Genomic DNA, 20,564 nt, shown 5'->3' with positions numbered 1-20,564 from the left:
CCATATTAGCAATTTGTAAAAAAATAGTAGTTTTAGCATTTTTCACCTTTTGAAGGCTATAAAAAAAATTAATAGATTAAATCTAAAACAAAATATACAAGTCCAAAAAAATTAGCCCAACAAAATAAAAATTACCAATAATAAATCTAAAACAAATTAAGCCCAATCAACCTATTTTACCCAAAACAAACAACCTAGCTCTTTAAAAAGTTTTAAATAAAAATCCTTAGTGATTAAGCAGTAGAGTCGGAGACCAAAGCCATCGCACACAGCGAGCAGCAAAGCCACTCCCTTAACTCTAAGTCCTGGCTTCGTCCTGGATCTCAACACTATGTGATGTAAAAAAATATAGAACCAATCATGGAAAGTGGTAGATGTCCCAATTTTGAATATCGCAATGGGAAGTGTTTGGGAAAAACCTCACGCCCCTAGCTCAATACTCACTTGTGGTGATGTGATAACATCTATGGCTCAATAGTTCTGATGCTTACTGGCCCAAACCCAATGAGTAGAATTTTACTATGGAAATGCCCAAATATGGAATTCACTCTATTTCCTATCCTTTATGTTTTATCCAAAGAAAAATATATATATAGAACCAAACAAAAGAAAGACATACCTCGTCTTTTTCTTTTATAGATAGCCAGGGCACACAAAAAAAAACAGCAGAAGGACCAAAACTACCATCGACGTTGCAACAAGTGCAACAATAAGCTCCATTTTCGGTTTCTTCTTCTCCTTAGTACATTGAACTGAGAGACAAAGATCTGGCTTTTGGCCAAAACTTGCATATTCGAAACATGCCATGGTAATTATATTTTTGAAAGATCAGTGATATTTTCATATATTGGATTAAATTGTTAATATAAATGAAATTGGATTTATGAAACAAATAAACATAGAATCTCTGTAGTGTTTTTGCATGGAAAACAATTTTTTTTGGGGGGGGGGGGGGGGGGGGTGGGGACAACTTGAAATTAAAACTAAAAAGTAAAGAAAAATGAAATAATATAAGTAGGATGAAAATCTAACCTGAATACCAATGATCCATCCCTAGACTTTTGTGTAAGGCCGTCTGGAACTGAACCATTGAGCTGGTTTCCACTTAAATTACTGCAAATATATTGTAAAATAAAATTTCATTTCCTACCCCTAAATTGAGTTTTTTAATATCAAGCTTAGAGCTCAATAACTTACAGGGTCTTCAAATTTGGCAGTTGTGCTAAAAATTTTGGTATGTTCCCAGTCAATTCATTGTATGATAGATCCCTATAATTGACCAAAGAAAAGAAAGATTTTAATATTTAACAATGAATTTGGGTAAATATATCATTGGAAGTGAAGCTAAACTATTTAAACTACAAAAAATACGGCCTATAGTCATAGTGTATAGGTCACGCCTAAAAACGCGGCTATATAGTATAGACCAAATAGACTTATAGCCACGTTTTTAAGAGCTATAGCCACGTTTTACAAACGCCAGTTTTTTTTTTTTTTTTTGGGTTTTTGTTGTTGTTGTTGTTGTTGTTGTGGTGTTTGCTTTTGTCCCAGATGACAACCTCACATTTAATATAGCGCCAAAGCTTAAAGCTTTCTCAGTTTCTCCTCAACCAAAAGTATGTTACAAGATGGTCTAAGAGACATGCCTTCCATATCTATGGACCACACACATGTGAATCCAACATATATTGTGAATCCAACACATATGAATCCAGCAAATTATAAGACTATTTATGCGTATTAATTAAATAGGCTAAAATGCAAATTATACCATATAAGTTTGATTAAAGTTCATTTCGGAACCCTAACTTCTAACTTTATTTTCGTTAAATTGAGTCTTCTAAATTTCAAGTTTATCCAATTCAGACATTTCTTAAAAAGCTAGCACTAAAAAAATAATTTTCACACATGAAAAAAAAAAATCTATAAAATTAATAAAAATATTTTATGTGAGGAATTTTTTTTAATTAGTTAATTGCATAATAAACGGAAATTTTTAACGGAATTAGATAAAAGACTTGAATTAAATAATTTTAAAATTCAAAGGATTTGATTGAACAAAAATAAAGTTTGATGATTAAAATGAAGTTTAGTCAAACTTAGACCCAATATGCATTTTAGTCATTTAAATGAGTAACATGACTCATTAAAAAAGTCATGTAACCAAAATTTCACATGAATGGTCTCTTTAATTGCCACATGATAAATTGGAGAAAGAGGACTCTAACTGGTTTGGGACCAAACTTTTTTCCTGTTTTAATGGATTCCAACTTGTGGTTTTTTTTTTATAAATAAATATAGTTGTTTCGAAATATAGAAAATAAATACATTAATTTAACTTCCACTAGATATCACTAAATGCAATGTCTTTCTTCTCAAAGATTAAAAAAAAAAACCTTCCATTATTGGTTATTGAAAATGCACTTACAGTGAAATTATCATTGAAGTATCATCTGAATTGCAAGTCAAACCACTCCATTCAATTCGGACACATGGGTCTGCTTGCCAGTCTTCTCTAGAGATCCTTAATGTTTGTTTGATGTCCATGATAGCAGCAACTGTTGTTTATAAGAAATATTACTTAAGATAAATAAATTATGATCATTCAGGATAAAAATTGAAAGGAGGGATTAGAATATTTGTTATACAATGTCTTTTTCTTTTTCTATTTTTGTCTTCTACTGCCATAACTTTTCTATTACAATTTTTGACATAACTTTTTTTTTTTTCTGACAAAATTTAGCTACAAATTATGTCATCAATTAAATGTTTAAATTTTAATTTTAATTTTATCAGCATAAAATTATATATAAAAAATAAGATTATGAATTAAACTACTATGTTTTAAACATGCATGTCAAATTTTGTGCCAATAATATGTACATTTTTTTTAAATGTTAACAAAAAATATCATATTTTATGACACAGGAATAATTCAATACATATGAACTTTTTATTTTTTATTTATTTTTTAAAATATAAACTTTTTATGAGAAAGGAATAACTCAACATTATGAATTTTATTTCTTAACATTATGAATATAATCAGATATTATTCTTTCATAAAAAGATTGTGTAAATCTCAATAAGAAATTGTCATACAATGAGAGTTTAAAGACTTCACTTTTATACTAAAAAGAAAAATAGAATTATACTTCTTATATTGTCTTTATGACAAACTTTATAGTAGTTTTAAATATTCTCATTTATGGTAAACCTATCATATTTTCGCTCATGTATCCCTCGATGTTTCCATTCAGCTTTTGTTTTGTTTAGCTCAAATCAAAATAAATTTCTGTTAATTTCAAACTTTTAAATACCTTAAAAAGGAAAAAAGAAAGTGAATATTAAAAAAATAATAATAATAAAAAAACACATACATAAAAGCACGCTACAACTCCACTCAAAAGAAAGATAATAATTAGATAAAGGTACATACCATCTCTTGAGTTGGTTGGTTTGTGTAGATTAAACTGAGGAATTACGTAGTAAAACTCAAACGCGTTGAGGATGGGAGGAAGGTCAGACCCCGTTGTTGCATTAATAACAAAACTAAAATGGCCTTCGAATATCCGATTGAAACATATGGACAGTGGCTTTAAATGGTCTAGCGTTATTAGCTCTGAGGTATAGGTATAGGTATAGGTTCCCCCAGTCACAGAAATAATGAATTCTCTTTCCTTTCCTTGCGTAAGTTTTGCAATTTCAGCAAAGTGAAAGCAAACACACCAGTTTTCAGTGTCATAAGAGGGCGGGTCACTATAACTTAACGAATGATAACCACTAGATGGCTAGACAGCAGTTCTCAATACTTCTGATGGTAGTTGATAACTATCATTGTTGTTTTGTATGTCAATAACTGAGGAGGTATTGATCGGAATTGAGTCTGACAACGCACCATAAATATGCCACAAGCGATCATAAACATCGCTCTTGTACCTTAGATAGGACATGGAAAAGTTGATTGTCACATTAAAATTTCAAAGACGAGACATTTAAAAAATAATAATGTTCAAATTTGACAAAATATGAACAATATATACAGGGTAAAATATAAGAAACAGTGAAACACCCTGAATTTTTAGTTTATACAATAGTATCAAGTATTATCAGTGAAACACCCTTGGCACAAATGGCACTTAATACTTTCAAAATTTTCATACTCTAAATTTCTTGTTCCCTTCCAACAACCTGTTCTGATAGCATAAGTCTCACAGTAATTGTATTATGACAATTAAATATGTGAGGGTGATGATTGGTGGGGGGGGGGGGGGGGGGGCATGACCTCCATAATTTTTTTTTTTTTAAATTACCTATGTTAGATTTTTTAATAATTTTTTTTTTAATTTTGTTAAAATTTTTACTAAATTGGCTATATATATATATAGTTACAATATGCTACTTACCGCGTAACTCGAACTCTTTCCCCTTAAACCCCAAACACTTTGTGTATCTAAATTTACTTTTTTACCTTATAATTTTTTAATCTTAGGAGTATTTAGGGCATATGTTCGTATAAACATATAAGTATTAATGACTCTCTTTATTTATTTATTGATTTTACTTTTTTTTTTTTTTATATCTGAGATAGAATTTTATTCTAGCCTTATCTAAAATATATGTATGTAAAACTCCCTCATAAAAAGTTGAACTCTGATCATTGCCCTTCACACCCCGTAAGCACTGATACTGATCTAAGTATTAATGACTTTTTTTATATTCAAAAATATTATAATAACACTCATCTAAAGTATTTCCGTCTCTTTTTTTTTTTTTTTTTCCAAATGTTCAATTTTTTTTGGCCAAATATAACTCATCCATTTTAGGAGCATTTAGAGCATATGTTTACGAAAATATTTAAGTATGTAAATCTCTTTAGAAAAGTTATTTTTATTTCCTAAAAAAAAAATTTTTTTTTTTTTGATGGATAGAAAACTTTTTATTTCTTCCTAGGCTTACAACTCATTTTCATTTTGCATGTACAGCTTTTGATTTATGGATACGTGAATGGATTTTTTTTTTTCAGAAAAAATGCTATGAATTTTATGGTAAAAAATTTGGGACATATTCTATCTTTGTCATTCATTAATATATATTTTCTCCTAATTTTTATTATTATAATATTTATCTTATATTATATTGCATAGGTTAAAGCATATTAAAGTGACATAACTTGTCTCCCCAAAAAATTTTCTAGCTCCACCACTCTACGAGGGAGAAATTATAATATTTTCATGATGGACCAAGTTATTTGTCTACTATTCTACTAAAATATTTTTACTTATTTAAAATTGCTCAGTTAGAAAAAAAAATTTTAAATAAACACTAACTACTTACTCAACAATTTTAAACATGTGAGAATTTTTTAGTGGAACAGTGAAAAAATGACGTGGTCTACCATGAGAGTTGTATAATTTCTCCTACAATGGAATGTTTTAGCCAATAATAAATAAATAAATAGAGGCCAATGAGATAATTTTTTATAACTATAATATTTCTCTTATGTTACACTGCATAGGTTAAGGCATATTAAAGTTAGAACCCTTTTTCCTCTCTCTTGTGTACGTGTGTTTGTTTGTTTCTCACCAAAAAAAAAAAAAAAAGGTGACATAACTTGCCTCCCAGAAAAATTTTCTAACTCCACTACTTTGAGGGAATGTTTTAGCTAACACTAAATAAATAGAAGGCAAAGATAGAGAAGGAAGAATGAATATTTCAAATATTGTTAAGTTACTTTAGTGGGTAGAGAACAAATTGAATATTTTTAAAAGTTTTGATATAGTTAGCTTTGAACCAAATCTCAGGTATAGTTTTTGTACTTTGACATTTTAAATAAAAAGAAAATCAAAGAACAAAATTGTAATTGACTTACCTGATATATTCCCCTTGTTGACCTGTGGTTGTGCCCAGGACAAATCGCCAGCTATGTTGTAACACTCCTAAGTCAAGTGGATAAAGGGACTTGTCCAAAGGACGTAATTCCAAGGCAGAAATAAAAGGTATTCCATGCCCAGTATTTATCAAACATACATATATGATGTCAGACGTGGGAACATGAATATATCCTTAAAAATTGTAATATCTAACCCATTGAAATCCACTGTGTAGATATAATTAACCCCGACATATAAGTCGAATATTGGAAGTATATTCTTGTTGTCATAATTTCCATAATAAAAGAAAGGTCTGATAGGATAATTACTATTTTTTCCTTGTTCCGGTTTCAAAGTGTAACAATTCTATTTTCCTTGTGGAAAGCTTCTCAGGTTTCTTGTTTGCAGCCCATAATCCGGATTTGGATCGTATTTCTCGGGGGATATGTTGGAATTTGTCCCAGTATCTACAAAACCTGTATCTGACTTGTAGGATATACCAGTGCCATCATCCAAGTAATCTTTGGTAGCCCCACAATCAATGCTTATGAATCCTAGATATATAATGCCAAAGAAGAGAGGTATATATAAATTTAGAACACACCAATCAATATGGAAAAGTCAAGAAGAATTTGAGTTTGAAATTCAAAATAATTAAATTAAAAATATTTGCGATAGATTATGCACCTACCCTTCCATATGCTTTTTGCGAAAATTTGCTATCCCTTTTAAGTTTTAAGCACTTAATTTGAAAAATTATAATATTTTCATGGATATTTTTTTTGGGTCATGTAACCATAATATCGTCTCTCTCACATAATATCATAGTCAAACTTAACACCATTTTCTCTCTCAGGGTCACTTATTATTTTCTTAAAATGAAAAAGTGATTTTCGGGTTGTCATTTGTATTTTGCTTTCTGCTACACGTGTTTAGATAGATAAGAAAAGAAACTAGCAACATTTACATGTGTTCTTCTTGAATACGTATTACAGAGGTCCAATGACAAAAACAAGATTGTAGTATGTAGGCACATGAAATGAGTGTGTGATAGAGAGTTTGTGATTTTTTTTTTTTTTTAGTAAAAATATTCATTGTATATATAGGGCTTGTTTGGATAGGCTGTTCACAAAGATGCATTTTAAAAACGAGCATTTTTAAACGTGCATTTTGAAAACATCATTTTAAAAACCATAGACAAGCGTTTGGTAAAAATATGAAAATATGCGTTTTTTAGTTTTGAAGCTATATTAGGCGTTTGGATAAGCTGTTTTAAAAATGGTTGTTTGGAGTGTAAATTCAAAAAAAGAACTCAACTATTTAGTTAAGGTTATTTCGTCATTTTTCCTTTAATCAGTATTTTTTTAATTACACAATTTAATAAAAATATACATGGAGACAGTGGCAGCTTTAAGAATTTTTTTCAGGGTGTTTCTCAACAAGTATAAATTACACTATTTAATAAAAAGAAAAAAAATTTCCTCACAGTAGTCGAACCGTGATGATGTCATAATTAATTTAATAATTAATTAATATGAAAATAAATAAAATAATTACTTAAATTTTAACAATCTTAGCAAAAGCATTATTTAAAGATGTTAAAAATATATCTTAATTAAAGATTAGAAGATATATCTCATAATTTACTACAAAGATTAATAAATATCCTCTAATTATTTAAGATATTTTGTTAAATTTGTAATTTACTAATATAATTAGTCAAACTATTAGTATATTAACCAAACTACTAATATATAAGATATTCTATTCATCCGTAACATAGAGTTGAAACTATTAATAACGTTATACGTATTGTATTTATATACATCATAGTTTTAAAAACCGGACCGGACCGGTCGGTCCGACCGGTTCAATCGGGAACCGCCCTCAAATCCGGTCCGGTTATGAGGTAAAACCGAAAATAATCTTAAAAACGGTGAACAGTTCTGACCGGCCGGTTCAACCTTAAAAACCGAAAAACCGGCCGGTCGAACCGGAACCGGTCATATTTCAAAACTGTGCCGTTTTGCCTAAAAAATTAAACCTAATCAATCCTAATTCCTAACCTATCAGATTCATTCAGCTCTCTGCCTCTCTCACTTCTCTTCAGTCGCCTCCAGCTCCAGCCTCCTCAACTCATTCCTCAAGCTCTCAGCCCTGTGATCACGCTCTCCCTCACGCCTTCACCGCTCAGCGCAGCGCCTCGCCCTCGCCCAGCCCCTCGCTCAGCCCCTCGCGCGCGCCCCAGCCCCTCGCACGCGCGCGCACACCCCAGCCCCTCGCCCCCTCGCGCTCGCCCTCTCTCAGCCCCTCGCCCCCTCGCGCACGCCCTAGCCCCAGCCTCCCAGCCCCAGCCTCTCGCGACCCTCGCGGCCCTCGCGCACACCCAAGCTTCTCGCGCGCGCGCGCCCTTGCCCCTCGCCCTCTCGCGCGCGCCCGCCCCTCGCCCTCTCGCGCGCGCCCGGCCCCAGCCCCTCGCGCGCGCCCACGGGCCCGGCCCCTTACGACCCTCGCGCGTGCAAGCCCCAGCCCCAGCCCCTCGCCCCAGCCCCTCCCCACACCCACGATCACTCTCTCTGCCTCCACATATAACAAAAAATGGGTATGGTAACTAACTAACTATGGTTCAATTTCATTTTTGCCTTTGTTTTTTCATTTCAATTTCCCTTTCTTTCTTTTCATTTTTCTTTTCTTTTTTCACTTAAATTTCTCATTTCCATGCTTCAATTCTTGTTTGCAGGAGAAATTTATGGTTGTGATGGTGGACTCTGAAGTCTGAAGTGTTGTTTGCTGGGTTTTTTTCAATTCTTGTTTGTTGGATGTAATGAACTTATTTGTTATTTGCTATTTGCTATTTGGATGTAAATATAATGACTAAGGAACTTATTTATTTGGTTTTGTTGATAGTTTATTATGTTAAGCATGATTTTTTTGTAATGTTTTATGTTAAATTCTTTAAAAAATGTTATATACTTCTTTAAAAAATTTATTAATTATTTATATAATTTAAATAAATAATAATTAAATTATTTATGACGTCACCGGTTCGACCATCGGTCGGACTCCGGTCCGACCTTAAAACCGGTAATTAGCTGCTTTTCCGGTTCGTTCACCGTATCGATTTTTAAAACCATGATATACATTCAAAGGCCTTCAAAAAGTAAAGTTTATTTCATTAAAAAAAAAAAAAAAAACTACATATATTAAAGTTTGAAATTGAATGTATTCAACTAGTCTAAAACACGGTTTTCAAAACAAAAATACATGTTTCATAAAAAAAAACTAAAATACATGTCAAAGTAACATGAAAACAGGTGTGTGGCTGTGGAATTTTTTTGTTTAAAAAATATAAAAGATCTCATCTCTATCTCTGTTTCTTTTCTTTCGTCCCCTGTCTCTGCTTCTTTTCTCTTTTTTTGAGACTCTCACCTCTTAGTCTCTCATACAACAAGTAGATCAAAGCACACATCTCTTCCTCTATAGCCTTTCTTCCTAAGCAAACTGATCTATCAATGGTAGATCTAACATCTATCTAAGGTTTGAGCTTTTGGTGAAGATGAACGAGCTCAGCCACTGGCCATTTTCAGTGAAGATTTCTGTGGGAGGAACCGTGAGAACCGTGAGGTCCGTAGGAACACCCTAGACTAAAGATATACATGGGAGAAAGGATAAAGCTAGTATTTCTTATCGTATAGGCGCTATTTTTTATCGTATTGGCGCTATTTTGATTTTCTGAAGAAAAAAATAGCGGTTAGCCTATCTGCATTTCTGAAAAAGCAAAGCTTTGCAATGTTTTGTAAAGATGAAAAATCTGGATTTTGAAAACACATACGTGCTAATTTTGTGGAGTCAAACGATTTGGCAAATCACGTTTTGTCTAAAATGTGCGTTAAGATTTTATAAACAGCCTATCCAAACGGGCTCATAAAGCTTTCTAATTTTTGTAAAATTTGAAAGAAAGTACATGATAAGAAACTATTCATATTCTGCTACGCAATGGAGTCTCTCATCTCTAGAAGTATTAAGTATATATGTATTGTTATTATAGTTGTAGCAATGTATAATATACAAATTACATTATATTGATGCAAAACTTTATTATTGTTATTTTTAGATAAATTTATAATCAACATACAAAGTTACCAATGTGTGTGTTTTTTTTTTTTTTTTGGGTGGGTTTTTTCAAAAAAATGAAAAAATTACAGGATCTTACGATCCATAATCCAATCCAATCCGACCCCCTAATGATTTGACATAGGATTCCAATTTTAATAAACTTGCACTAATATGTGATATCTCTATCATTAAGTTGGTAAGATTGTTGGGTAGTAGTCAACATCCTTGTAAGTCAATGGCATATTATTAGAATTATGTGTTTAAATAATTTTTAAAAAAAAATAATTTTTCAATAGTTTAAGCTTTTGGAAGAGGAATTTAACAAATATATAACCTACCCTCTTTTATTAAGAGAATCATGATTTAAATCTTCCCTGATCCATTGTATTATTGAATTATAAAATTTGGGAAAACAAATCTTAAAAAATCTCATGGGTGTATACTTTCTGCCATTCTATTAGAAGCAAAAATAAAATAAAATACTTATGGCTATTTACGGGAATATGTTCAAGCAAGCATGTCTAAAAGCTAGTTTCTGAAGAGAGAGATAGAGAACTGAATGAGGTTTCAAGATGAATGACATACCTGGAACATAATCAACGAGTTTTCTTCCAGCATGCTCATTGTCTCCTATAGCTAGTTTCCAATTGCCAAGAATACCAATCACGACAACAACCACACGCCATGCTTTCAAAACAAAAATTAATTCTAGGGCGTAATCCATGATGATCTTTATTGGCATATTATGCTCTACTCAGAAGGAAGATGTATACTATTTAAGGCCCAAATTCTTAGCCGCATCGATTACTTGTGTTACTAACAAACAATTTTTAGTCATTGTCAATTAATTGCCTGCTTCTATTCATAGGAAAGAGATAGAGGATGACCCCTCACCCCACCCATATATTTCTCTAATTTCCAGTGGCGGTTTTAGAAATTTTTCTTAGGGTGTTACTTAAGAAGTATAAATTATACAATCTAATAAAAAAAAAATTCATATATTGGCAACAACAACAATAAAAAAAAAACACATAAATACATAAAATTTACAATTACCTTCTACGAGTTTTCATATTTTAAAATTGTTACATGATAATTTTATTATTAATGCTACAAGCTACATCTCTTTCAATGTATACAACCAAGCAATCATTCATCCACTCTGGCCTTAAGGTAACGCCGCCCCTAGCTCTAAGAAATTTGTTTAGGATGACCATTAAAAAAAAACTTAAATTATAAAAAATTTAAGAAAAAAATATTTAAATATATCCACATTACAAAATATGCATGCTAATACATTAAAGTTTTATGATTTCATTCTCTGAGTTTTAATATTTTGAATTCATTACATCTCATCATAAAAAAATAAAAAAAATAAAAACACAGAATTCGTTACATGATATTTTCCTCTTAATATATAGTAGTTTTTTTAATTTAAAAATAAAAACCTTTGTAGTTAACAAAATGCTGTTTAAAAGACTGTCTATTTTTTATTATTAAAAAAAGAAAATGTTAATAAATGCCCTAAGGACATTGGTTCAAGAATTATTTTTAAAAATATTTTATGGGAAAAATGATATAGTAATTAATTTTTTTTCCCATGAAAGTGGTTTTAAAAATTTCTTTATATGGTTTATTATTAATTTCTCTAAGGGCACCCATTAACATAACTCTTAAAAAACAGTTATTTATTTGTGTTATTTTATTTTATTTTATTTTTTTTAGCTGAACTGTCTATTTGTGTTAGTATTACTTGGAGGACTACATATAGCGGTCAATTTTAAATAGGGACTTCCAATTTTAAATTTCTTAATATGGTTTATTTTATTTTATTTAGCTGAACTGTCTATTTGTGTTCTAAATTCAAGATCCCCATATCACAATGTTGAGGATATCCCAAACGCTGGGGGTTTAGCTTGATTTGGGAACTTTTTGAAGAGTAGGACAATTTTTTGCTTTGTTTTTGTTTTTGATTGCCGAGTCCAAGTCCATGAGTAGCATAAAAGTTATATACGAAGCAAACATCAATTCTTGACTTTAGGCCCCAGGCCCAGAGAGTAGGTTTCAGCCCAACATTTACGCATTTAAGTTGAAATTGTTGCGGGGGGCCCTTATATAACTTTACCGGGTCATTGGGTCTAGGGTGTGGTTAGAAGTTTGAAATTTGACGTTGAGTAGGGACTACAAATGAGAAGGAGAGGTCTGAGTCTCAAATTTATTTTACATGCTATAAATTATGTTATGTTATATAATTTTGTAAAAAAAATATTAACATCTTCAACATGCAAAGAAGTATTTTATAGATTGATAGATGTATAAACCCTATATCAAGCTTAATAAATGTGCTAATATATAGTAACAAAAATATCACATTTTTTACCTACCAGAATTAAAAGCAAAGTGTAAAAGGAAGAATGAACTATCATGGCTTAGTCTCCTAAGCATAGTGGATTCCCCCATAAAGGAAAAAGAGTAAAATATTCTCATATCTTTTGGGAGGATTACATATTTTTGCAATTGGCTAATCTAAATCTTTACAATTATAACGAGCTTTTGGGAGGATTACAGATTTTTTATTCTCATATCTTTCCTTTAAGGGTCTTTCACTGTAAGGTACTTAGATTTTAATTCTTCATGGAGATGATGGCGAATAAAAATCATTGATTTTGCACGATCCTGTAGGGATGCTTGATTGCCAACCTTAATTGTATCTCCAAGGTTCTTTGCCTCTAGGTGAAACTCAGCATCAAGGGTCCATGACAAGTAATTCTTGCTCAGATGTCGAGGGTAGCAAATTCAAGTTTTGTAAGGTTTGACATCTATATAAATATATAATTATGTAAGAAATTAAATAACTAAATATATATATATATATATATATTTATCATACACAATTTTAATGAAACAGTACTACATATGCATATTCAAATTTAATTATAATGAAACAATACTTACATTTTTAAAGATTATCTGGACACGTAATATATAGCTATAGGTATAAATAAACATGAAGACAATATATAACAATATATTACTAACCATTTTTAACAATTTTTTTAAACTAAATAAACGTGAATCTCATAAAAATATTTAACAATAGGATAACGTGAATCTCATAACAATATACAACAATAGAATAACGTGAATCTCATAAAATTTTTAATCAATTAAAAATCACTAAAATTATGAGCATAAAACGTAAAAACAAACAAATAGGATAATTACTAATTCCTTAAAAAGAAAACTTATAGTGAGTTGAGAGAACTACACAAATAATCTTTGATGTTTGAAGAATAATGGGATTACAACTTCCTTTTGAAATTGGATATAGACTCGTGCTAATAACGTGTTGTGAAATAATAGAAATAGATAAAACTACATAAGAAGAATACAAGAAATATATATTGATAAACTCTTGTATTCAAGTGGTCATCCACAATCTTTTTGATATCTCTTAGATGTGTACAATAATAGCAAAGTAATTCCACATATACATAAAACCTTAGAATGCTTGTAAAGTTCATGGGATAAAGTTGAAATAATAAATACAATTATAAATGTAAATCTCTCCTATAGGCTTTACACATTTCAGCCTTTACATATCCCAAATAACCTTTTCATTACCCAAACTTTACACATTCCAATCAGACTTTATTTCTAACACTTTTGTCATTATTTTTATCCATTGAATTTTAATGGACTCACCTCATTCTTGGATATTATCTTCCACTTTCGGTTCATTCATACTGGATCTTAATGCTGGTTTCATTTTCAGAAAAATGCTTTTACTTTCGGTCATGGGATGCTACAAAATTACAATCATTCTTTCTCCTCTTTCAGATTTCTTTTAGAGACTTGCATAAAGGACAATATTTTAGTAATATCTTATAAGAGAGAGAATTTTTGGTACTTATGCAGTGTGGGTGATACCGTACCGTACTGGTCGGTACAGCCAGTATATACCGTACTGGCCAGTGCATCGATATAGATACACCCCCTATTTCGTACTGGAAAAAATACCAACTGTTCTAGCCACATACAGGCGAAATCTGGCTGTTTTGGCCTGTAAATGGATACCGGGCCAAAACACGAAATGCAAATCTGAGTAAGCCAAGAAAACACAAACACAATCCTCCTCTTTCCTCCTCTCTTCTTTGTTCATTTGTCTCTCTCTCAAACGGTAACACAATCAATACACAAACACAATCTAAAATCAGAATAGAAACAACAGATCAATAACAGGGAAAAATACAAATTTAATTAGAACAACAAATCTAAAATCAAAACAAAAACAATAGATCAAGAACATGAAAGTCTATCTAAGCTCCATTGTAACAACAAAGTGAATTAGAACAAGAAAAGAAGGAAGAAAGAAAGAAAAAAGAAGAAGATAGACGAAGGCCAATCTCTCTGCCGGCTATGTGTGTGAGTGAAGTGAGATGAAGAAGAAAGAAAATAAAAAACAAAAATGCAAACATAGAGGAGAAGTCAAAAGATCATGGTCAACTATGTGTGTGAAGTGAGCCGAAGAGGAAAGAAAATAAAAACAAAAAGGAAGCACATAAGAAGAGGAGAAAGAGAGAGAGGGAGGTTCTGGAATAAGTGGAAAGTAGAAATAAAAAAGGAGAGGATAGAGATATATGGGTATAGGTGTGTGGTGGAGAAAAAACAAGAGAAAAAAAGAAAGAAAGAAAGAAGGAAACATATGGATGAAAGAAAGGAAAAGAATAAGAAATGACTGCTTAGAAATACTACCACAATACTTTTACAATATTTTCACAATAAATTTTAAGTAATTAGCTAATATTAGTGAGTATAAAAATAATTTCAACGGTGGGTTCAAATTAGAACTAATAACAATTTTCCACATAAGATTTTGATGTGATTCTTGTGAAAGTATTGTGAAAAATATTGTGAATATAACACTTTTTATTGAAAAATATAATTGTTGGGAATGAATATAGAAAGACTAAATGATGATAAAAAAAAAGAATAAAGAATTAATGAAGAAATAATATTTAAATAAGATAGAGAATGGGATAGAGAATCTGTTGAAAAGTGTAATTGAAAAAGTAGGTAATTAAAAGGTAAAAGTTACTGTTTATTCTCTAAACAGTAAAAAAATTTGGAGAATCTAGTGAAGATGCTCTAAACGACTAAAAAGAAGTTTATGAAATTGCTTGGAAAACCATATCATATACTTGAAAACCATGATTTTAGTGGGAAATGAGTTGGCTCTTTTCATTGTTTATTTAAATTTCCTTTAGTTTAAACTTGAAAGGCCAATGCTGAGACTTGGCCTAAGACCCTAGGTGACGTGATAGTGAATTGATTTTAAAGAGTTGATCATTTTGTATTTTAATTTTGGCTGATTCAGGTTCTAGAGTAGATACTTTTCTATATAATTTTTTGAAGAGATTTCTTAATTTACTTTCTTTTCTCAAAAAAAAAAAAACCTCTCTTTTTTTGAGACCAAAAAAAACCTCTCCTTATTTACTCTAAAGTATTATATAAAACATTAAACATACCAATAAAATAATCATTATAACTAAATGCTTATAAAAAAAATCATTATAACTTTGTATATTGTATAAAATAGTAAAATATAGCGATAAACCCGAAACGGTAGACCGATATTAACTAGTACCCGAAATATATCGTATCACTGACCAAACTGATATAACCTTCGGTATGGTATTGACTTCATTGCGACATTTACGCATTTAAGTTGAAATTGTTGCGGGGGGGCCTTATATAACTTTACCGGGTCATTGGGTCTAGGGTGTGGTTAGAAGTTTGAAATTTGACGTTGAGAAGGGACTACAAATGAGAAGGAAAGGTCTGAGTCTCAAATTTATTTTACATGCTATAAATTATGTTATGTTATATAATTTTGTAAAAAAAGAATTATTAACATCTTCAACATGCAAAGAAGTATTTTATAAATTGATAGATGTATAAACCCTATATCAAGCTTAATAAATGTGCTAATAGTAACAAAAATATCACATTTTTTACCTACCAGAATTAAAAAGCAAAGTGTAAAAGGAAGAATGAACTATCATGGCTTAGTCTCCAAAGCATAGTGGATTCCCCAATATTTTTTTTTTTTTTTTTTTTAAATCCTAAGCGTATTGTAAAAAATATGAATTTATTTGACATTTTGGTTAAGTCATGAGAGAACCACATCATTTTGGTTTACTTTTAAAATATTTTAAGTGATTAGAGTTGAGAGTCAAAACAAGATTGTGAACCATGAACTATAATAATAATAATAATAATAAGGCTTTGAAGAGGTAATTTGACAGATCGTGAGTTCAAAATATGAAAAAAAAAAAAAAATAAATAAAACACACACAATATAAGGGATTTCCAAAAAAAAAAAAAAAAAATCCTCCCCTTTTCCCTCATCTTCTTTGTAACAGTGAAAGATTATTAGAGCAATTCCAAATGATTGAAGATGATTTACAGAATCCTATTCCAATGGTAAGATCAAAACAATGTCATAGGAATTTGTTACTTATATGCAAGTTTAGGGGTCTTTTGGTAAGTTTACAGGTTTAGGGGTATTTTAGTTAATTGGAGGCTTTAGGAGTATTTTGGCATAGGGTAAGACTTAGGTATAGTACTTAGTGTCATTCCTTAGATTTTCCTCTTAAGATTATGCCATGTGAATTTTTCCTCATGTGATTGAAGTATATTTTTTAGTTAAGTAGTCACTTGGCTCAATCTTAAGTGAAGAACTTAAAGAATAATACCTAAGGTATTGTACTTAAGTTTTATTCTTTGGCATAATACAATTAATGCTAACGACGTAGGACATTTTAGCACATAAGTAGCAAACCTTCTTAAAAGAGGAAACACTAACGTTTTGATCTTCTTCCCCTAACTGCTGGATTAATAACCAGGATCCCACATTATAAGGGATAGTTAGTTAGATAATTAAGTCACTTAGGGACTGATGTAACAAACTTATTTTCCCAATCGTACTCTCTTTGTTTTGCTAAGCTATAATGTAAAAGTGAGAATAATTGTAAAGATTTAGATTAGCCAATTGCAATAATAGAATTTCCACTTTTCTTGAGAAGACTTTCCAATCTTACTGTGTATATCTTCTACTGACGAGCAAGAGCAAAGCTAGCATAATACTGTATTAAAAAAGAAATGGCATGACGCACATCTTCTGTTCGAGAATCTATCCCCTTTCTTACCAGAAGTGACATAAAAAAATATCTCCATCAAAGGAATATTTGACAATGGGGATATTTAGCTAAAAGTGCGGAGCGAAGTTCGCATTTATTGCTAGTTCTTTCAGTTTTGGTGTTGACGTATGAGTGTATTCCCTTATCTCATCCTATTCTCCTATATATATGTGTGTGTGTTTCTAAAAAAAAAAAAAAAATCTTTTAATATTTACCAAAAAAATCTTTTAATATTTTCCAATTTGTTCCATTTCTCTTATTAGATTTCCCTGCAACACATAGCAACCTCTCTAAACTAATAGAATCTTTTACATCATTTCAATAGTTTTTTTCATGGGCCTTGTGCTGGTCGAAAAGGTCACATTTTTAGCTGAGGGAGTGGTGGCGCCTACCCATATAAGCTGGCCACTGTAGCATTGGATTCGGCCGGATTTTTAGTTTTTGGGCTTTTTTGCCACTTGGAGATTTCATTTGATTTAGGCCAAAATACCATTTGGGTATTATGTTTTGGGATCATAGTTAATTTATTTTTTATATTTTAATAGTAGTCAAATTGGTCTCTATTATTTTTAATTAATGATTAATTTGGTCCCTACTATTAATTTATTAACAAAAATTAATTTACTAACGACAAACCAATTACATAATTGGCATAATTGAAGGTGACATGGCACAGCTACATCAACTAAAAATCCAGTCAAATCCACTTTAGAAGCAATTGACGGAATTAACTATTCTCACCATTACTCATTTGACCCCTTTTACCTTCTCTCTCCAAAATCAACTACTTCCTTGTCCTCTCTTCTTATTTCTCACTTTCATCTCTCCCTCCACCTCCGCTACCTAGAAATTCATCTTCCCCACACCAAACGATGTGGTATTTTCCAACAACCTAGACTCCTTCAAATCTTGATCACACTATCTGGGCAAAGTAGCTTTTCAGTATTTGTACTCCAATCAATTAGGCAAATTGAAAAAGAAGTGATCTTATTTATTATATTTTTTGGTGGATTTGGATTTGAAAGAAATATTCTTAATATAACCCTGTGCAAATTTATTAGTAGGGGTATCTCTCTACAGGCAGAAATTTCCAATGTAATTTCGTGGAAACTTCTGTTTGAATAACTTGCAATTGATTCCACGAAAGGCAACATCATCTTACTAATAACCCATAGCTCCAAATCTATAACCCATAATCTTGTTACACAGACCAAACCAATTAACAACTAATTCATAAGAGTTTATAATAAAAAATAAAAAATCTAATTGGTAAGAGGATTCAATTGTAGCTCTTGCAAGAGTAGTGAAGATTTGATTTCTCAATAAAAGCCTTGCTAATATTCTTCTTTTGTAGCTCTTCATCTTTTGTTCCTCTCCAAACCCAGATCCATGTCGTCCTTGACATCTTTGCCACCAACCACCACCATCACAAACATCGTTGGAGACACTCTTGAGACCAAAAAAGAAAGAAAGAAAGAAAGATCAAGATGCGTTGCTGGAAATATCATGTCGTTTGGTGTGGGGAAGGGGATGAAGAGGAAGAGACGAAAGTGAGAAGTGAAAAGAGAGAAAAGAGGCAGTGATTGATTTAGGAGAGAGAAGGTGAAAGAGGTCAAATGAGTAACAGAGAGAATACTTATTTTTGACAATTTTTTCTAAAGTGAAATGACCTGCATTTTTAGTTGATGTGGTTGTGCCAGGTCACCTTCAACTCATGCCAATTATGCAATTCATTTGCTATATTGGCATTTTTTGTAAATGAATTAACAACATGATCAAATTAATTGTAAATTAAAAATAATAAAGGCTAAATTGACTACTACTAAAATGTAGAAGCAAAATTGATTATGACCCAAAAATATAGGGACCCAAATAGTGTTTTTGCAGTTGATTTACATTAGCTCAAAGAAGTTCGAGTTTTTTTTTTTTTTTTTTTTTTTTTTTTTTTTTTTTCGACCATTATACTAGAGTTATGCTATTGGACTGACGATGTGACATGCTCTTAACATTTTATTTTAGAAAAAAATGTTATGATTAAAAAAAAGAGTTTTTTTTTTTTGAGAGAGAGAGAGAGAGAGAGAGTACTGAAATTGCTCTAACGATTTCATTTCAATGCTAGTAATCAATTTTTCATGCCTTTAATTGTAATATAGAGATGGGTTAGAACTTGGCCCATTAGACATTTATTTGTAATAGAGAAGGTCCATTCCACACTCTTCTTTGGAACGCAATCCAACTAGCATACGGTAGAGATGGCCAACGCAAAAGTTTTCATAAAATATTTCACAAATGTTAAATGATAGATAATTAAGTAACATCAGTAATAGGTCTAAATAAGGACCAATAAAAACCTGCAAATTTAATTGTTGTAAAAATTTTATGTCTATAACATTATTTTATAATCACCCATCAGGCTATCACCACTATAAAATGGCCATCTAGCCAAGCCACATAGCTAATGAAGCCTTATCTATATTGGCTTCTTTTTCTTGGGAACTAATTTCAAAAGCAAGAAATATGATGCAAAACGTAAAGTGTAGAAAAAATGGGTTAGTATTTGTTCTAGGTAAAAGCAAAGAGATATTTTAAATCCACAAATATAAACTCTCCAATCTACTAAAAATAAAGAAAATCTCAATTTTATGGAGAGTGAATTGTTCATTTTTGTTTTAAAGCCTATTTAGAAGCTTCAAAACTTAAAACGAAATCATTTAACAAATTCAATTCTTGTGGTACCACGAAAACTTTGCTTTAAGGGATCGAAAATCGGCAATTGGTCTTTTCATGTGGGCAAAATGTCACATGAGTTACACATGATCTTCATTTCCGTCCAAGTTAACAGAAAAAATATCTATGGAATGCAAAACTTTTTCCTCAAGGAAACAGGAGTTGCTAAACCATAAGACCTCTAGAAGCTAGGCAAAGATACTACCTACATCACCAAACCCTCCTTCATGTATGGTAATTATGATGAGTAGAATCAATAGCGAGAATTCGATCCATATGTTCGAATTAATCTTTGGGACACCATAAAGTTTGACAACAAATCTCCTTTGGTCATCAAGGAGAATATACATTTTTCATTGGGGCATAACTTTTTCTCTTGAACGTTCGTGAACTAGCTCACACTTGACTTCCATTTTTAGGTTACTTTTCTAATTTTTGTCATTGTTAGAACATATGTGGAACATGTTTAGAACATATGTTATATAGAATTAGCTAATCTTTTGACAAAACGCACTTTACTTGTAATTGGGTAGATTTAGGATGTGTTTAATATTTCAAGGGACAAGAGTTCAAGTCCAAGTATTGAAGCCATGCAAATCTGTCCAAGAATCAAGTGAAGAAGTGTTGTTCATTAAATCTCGACAGA

The 20,564-nt window shown here is 31.2% G+C and overlaps 1 pseudogene; it reads right to left on the bottom strand.

The window, feature by feature from the left end:
* Nucleotides 1-298: 298 nt before the first annotated feature.
* Nucleotides 299-10,731, bottom strand: LOC142634799 (putative LRR receptor-like serine/threonine-protein kinase At1g51860; annotated as a pseudogene).
* Between the last annotated feature and the right edge of the window lie 9,833 nt (nt 10,732-20,564).

Source organism: Castanea sativa, chromosome 5 (genome assembly GCF_040712315.1).
Source record: "Castanea sativa cultivar Marrone di Chiusa Pesio chromosome 5, ASM4071231v1".
In the NCBI taxonomy this organism is placed as follows: domain Eukaryota; kingdom Viridiplantae; phylum Streptophyta; class Magnoliopsida; order Fagales; family Fagaceae; genus Castanea; species Castanea sativa.
This window is presented reverse-complemented; position numbering and strand designations above follow the sequence as displayed.